A 5,392-nucleotide genomic window follows, 5' to 3' on the forward strand; every position below is an offset into this window, starting at 1 on the left:
CTTGACATTTTTCGGTTTTTTCAATTTTCTGGAAAATCGTATCATTAGATTTTTTTAAAAATACGATATTCTTGCTTAACTAACGTTTTTACATAGGGATTAAGCATTTAGAACGAAATCTAATGTAGGAAAATGGTACTTTACTCTTGATCGGTACGTTGGGACTTTGAAAATATTCGGGGGTTCCAATCGCTCGTCTGTTGCATCATAGCGCGTCTCGGCGCAATCGACCGATTCGCTCGATCCATTATTTTCGATTTACGGCTAAAATAAATTTTTCTAATTTTTTTCAATAACATATTCCTGCTTAAATAACTTTTTTACATAGGGATTAAGCATTTAGAACGATGCATTGTTTAAAGTAAGGGCACTTTACTCTTGACATTTTACGGTTTTTTCAATTTTCTGAAAAATCCTATCATTAGATTTTTTTAAAAATACGATATTCTTGCTTAACTAACGTTTCTACATAGGGATTAAGCATTTAGAACGAAATCTAATGTCAGAAAATGGCACTTTACTCTTGACATTTTTCGGTTTTTTCAATTTTCTGGAAAATCCTATCATTAGATTTTTTTAAAAATACGATATTCTTGCTTAACTAACGTTTTTACATAGGGATTAAGCATTTAGAACGAAATCTAATGTAGGAAAATGGTACTTTACTCTTGATCGGTACGTTGGGACTTTGAAAATATTCGGGCGTTCCAATCGCTCGTCTGTTGCATCATAGCGCGTCTCGGCGCAATCGACCGATTCGCTCGACCCATTATTTTCGATTTACGGCTAAAATAAATTTTTCTCATTTTATTCAATAACATATTCTTGCTTAGATAACTTTTTTACATAGGGATTAAGCATTTAGAACGATATAATGTTTAAAATAAGGGCACTTTACTCTTGACATTTTACGGTTTTTTCAATTTTCTGAAAAATCCTATCATTAGATTTTTTTAAAAATACGATAATCTTGCTTAACTAACCTTTCTACATAGGGATTAAGCATTTAGAACGAAATCTAATGTCAGAAAATGGCACTTTACTCTTGACATTTTTCGGTTTTTTCAATTTTCTGGAAAATCCTATCATTAGATTTTTTTAAAAATACGATATTCTTGCTTAACTAACGTTTTTACATAGGGATTAAGCATTTAGAACGAAATCTAATGTAGGAAAATGGTACTTTACTCTTGATCGGTACGTTGGGACTTTGAAAATATTCGGGCGTACGCGGCGCGCTCGGCGCTTCGAACAGCTCCGGTGTCCCCATTATTTTCGATTTACGGCTAAAATAAATTTTTCTAATTTTTTTCAATAACATATTCCTGCTAAAATAACTTTTTTACATAGGGATTAAGCATTTAGAACGATACATTGTTTAAAATAAGGGCACTTTACTCTTGACATTTTACGGTTTTTTCAATTTTCTGAAAAATCCTATCATTAGATTTTTTTAAAAATACGATATTCTTGCTTAACTAACGTTTCTACATAGGGATTAAGCATTTAGAACGAAATCTAATGTCAGAAAATGGCACTTTACTCTTGACATTTTTCGGTTTTTTCAATTTTCTGGAAAATCGTATCATTAGATTTTTTTAAAAATACGATATTCTTGCTTAACTAACGTTTTTACATAGGGATTAAGCATTTAGAACGAAATCTAATGTAGGAAAATGGTACTTTACTCTTGATCGGTACGTTGGGACTTTGAAAATATTCGGGGGTTCCAATCGCTCGTCTGTTGCATCATAGCGCGTCTCGGCGCAATCGACCGATTCGCTCGATCCATTATTTTCGATTTACGGCTAAAATAAATTTTTCTAATTTTTTTCAATAACATATTCCTGCTTAAATAACTTTTTTACATAGGGATTAAGCATTTAGAACGATACATTGTTTAAAGTAAGGGCACTTTACTCTTGACATTTTACGGTTTTTTCAATTTTCTGAAAAATCCTATCATTAGATTTTTTTAAAAATACGATATTCTTGCTTAACTAACGTTTCTACATAGGGATTAAGCATTTAGAACGAAATCTAATGTCAGAAAATGGCACTTTACTCTTGACATTTTTCGGTTTTTTCAATTTTCTGGAAAATCGTATCATTAGATTTTTTTAAAAATACGATATTCTTGCTTAACTAACGTTTTTACATAGGGATTAAGCATTTAGAACGAAATCTAATGTAGGAAAATGGTACTTTACTCTTGATCGGTACGTTGGGACTTTGAAAATATTCGGGGGTTCCAATCGCTCGTCTGTTGCATCATAGCGCGTCTCGGCGCAATCGACCGATTCGCTCGATCCATTATTTTCGATTTACGGCTAAAATAAATTTTTCTAATTTTTTTCAATAACATATTCCTGCTTAAATAACTTTTTTACATAGGGATTAAGCATTTAGAACGATGCATTGTTTAAAGTAAGGGCACTTTACTCTTGACATTTTACGGTTTTTTCAATTTTCTGAAAAATCCTATCATTAGATTTTTTTAAAAATACGATATTCTTGCTTAACTAACGTTTCTACATAGGGATTAAGCATTTAGAACGAAATCTAATGTCAGAAAATGGCACTTTACTCTTGACATTTTTCGGTTTTTTCAATTTTCTGGAAAATCCTATCATTAGATTTTTTTAAAAATACGATATTCTTGCTTAACTAACGTTTTTACATAGGGATTAAGCATTTAGAACGAAATCTAATGTAGGAAAATGGTACTTTACTCTTGATCGGTACGTTGGGACTTTGAAAATATTCGGGCGTTCCAATCGCTCGTCTGTTGCATCATAGCGCGTCTCGGCGCAATCGACCGATTCGCTCGACCCATTATTTTCGATTTACGGCTAAAATAAATTTTTCTCATTTTATTCAATAACATATTCTTGCTTAGATAACTTTTTTACATAGGGATTAAGCATTTAGAACGATATAATGTTTAAAATAAGGGCACTTTACTCTTGACATTTTACGGTTTTTTCAATTTTCTGAAAAATCCTATCATTAGATTTTTTTAAAAATACGATAATCTTGCTTAACTAACCTTTCTACATAGGGATTAAGCATTTAGAACGAAATCTAATGTCAGAAAATGGCACTTTACTCTTGACATTTTTCGGTTTTTTCAATTTTCTGGAAAATCGTATCATTAGATTTTTTTAAAAATACGATATTCTTGCTTAACTAACGTTTTTACATAGGGATTAAGCATTTAGAACGAAATCTAATGTAGGAAAATGGTACTTTACTCTTGATCGGTACGTTGGGACTTTGAAAATATTCGGGGGTTCCAATCGCTCGTCTGTTGCATCATAGCGCGTCTCGGCGCAATCGACCGATTCGCTCGATCCATTATTTTCGATTTACGGCTAAAATAAATTTTTCTAATTTTTTTCAATAACATATTCCTGCTTAAATAACTTTTTTACATAGGGATTAAGCATTTAGAACGATACATTGTTTAAAGTAAGGGCACTTTACTCTTGACATTTTACGGTTTTTTCAATTTTCTGAAAAATCCTATCATTAGATTTTTTTAAAAATACGATATTCTTGCTTAACTAACGTTTCTACATAGGGATTAAGCATTTAGAACGAAATCTAATGTCAGAAAATGGCACTTTACTCTTGACATTTTTCGGTTTTTTCAATTTTCTGGAAAATCGTATCATTAGATTTTTTTAAAAATACGATATTCTTGCTTAACTAACGTTTTTACATAGGGATTAAGCATTTAGAACGAAATCTAATGTAGGAAAATGGTACTTTACTCTTGATCGGTACGTTGGGACTTTGAAAATATTCGGGGGTTCCAATCGCTCGTCTGTTGCATCATAGCGCGTCTCGGCGCAATCGACCGATTCGCTCGATCCATTATTTTCGATTTACGGCTAAAATAAATTTTTCTAATTTTTTTCAATAACATATTCCTGCTTAAATAACTTTTTTACATAGGGATTAAGCATTTAGAACGATGCATTGTTTAAAGTAAGGGCACTTTACTCTTGACATTTTACGGTTTTTTCAATTTTCTGAAAAATCCTATCATTAGATTTTTTTAAAAATACGATATTCTTGCTTAACTAACGTTTCTACATAGGGATTAAGCATTTAGAACGAAATCTAATGTCAGAAAATGGCACTTTACTCTTGACATTTTTCGGTTTTTTCAATTTTCTGGAAAATCCTATCATTAGATTTTTTTAAAAATACGATATTCTTGCTTAACTAACGTTTTTACATAGGGATTAAGCATTTAGAACGAAATCTAATGTAGGAAAATGGTACTTTACTCTTGATCGGTACGTTGGGACTTTGAAAATATTCGGGCGTTCCAATCGCTCGTCTGTTGCATCATAGCGCGTCTCGGCGCAATCGACCGATTCGCTCGACCCATTATTTTCGATTTACGGCTAAAATAAATTTTTCTCATTTTATTCAATAACATATTCTTGCTTAGATAACTTTTTTACATAGGGATTAAGCATTTAGAACGATATAATGTTTAAAATAAGGGCACTTTACTCTTGACATTTTACGGTTTTTTCAATTTTCTGAAAAATCCTATCATTAGATTTTTTTAAAAATACGATAATCTTGCTTAACTAACCTTTCTACATAGGGATTAAGCATTTAGAACGAAATCTAATGTCAGAAAATGGCACTTTACTCTTGACATTTTTCGGTTTTTTCAATTTTCTGGAAAATCCTATCATTAGATTTTTTTTAAAATACGATATTCTTGCTTAACTAACGTTTTTACATAGGGATTAAGCATTTAGAACGAAATCTAATGTAGGAAAATGGTACTTTACTCTTGATCGGTACGTTGGGACTTTGAAAATATTCGGGCGTACGCGGCGCGCTCGGCGCTTCGAACAGCTCCGGTGTCCCCATTATTTTCGATTTACGGCTAAAATAAATTTTTCTAATTTTTTTCAATAACATATTCCTGCTAAAATAACTTTTTTACATAGGGATTAAGCATTTAGAACGATACATTGTTTAAAATAAGGGCACTTTACTCTTGACATTTTACGGTTTTTTCAATTTTCTGAAAAATCCTATCATTAGATTTTTTTAAAAATACGATATTCTTGCTTAACTAACGTTTCTACATAGGGATTAAGCATTTAGAACGAAATCTAATGTCAGAAAATGGCACTTTACTCTTGACATTTTTCGGTTTTTTCAATTTTCTGGAAAATCGTATCATTAGATTTTTTTAAAAATACGATATTCTTGCTTAACTAACGTTTTTACATAGGGATTAAGCATTTAGAACGAAATCTAATGTAGGAAAATGGTACTTTACTCTTGATCGGTACGTTGGGACTTAGAAAATATTCGGCCGTACGCGGCGCGTCTCGGCGCTTCGAACAGCTCC

The sequence above is a fragment of the Megalopta genalis genome, unplaced genomic scaffold, assembly GCF_051020955.1.
Source record: "Megalopta genalis isolate 19385.01 unplaced genomic scaffold, iyMegGena1_principal scaffold1210, whole genome shotgun sequence".
In the NCBI taxonomy this organism is placed as follows: domain Eukaryota; kingdom Metazoa; phylum Arthropoda; class Insecta; order Hymenoptera; family Halictidae; genus Megalopta; species Megalopta genalis.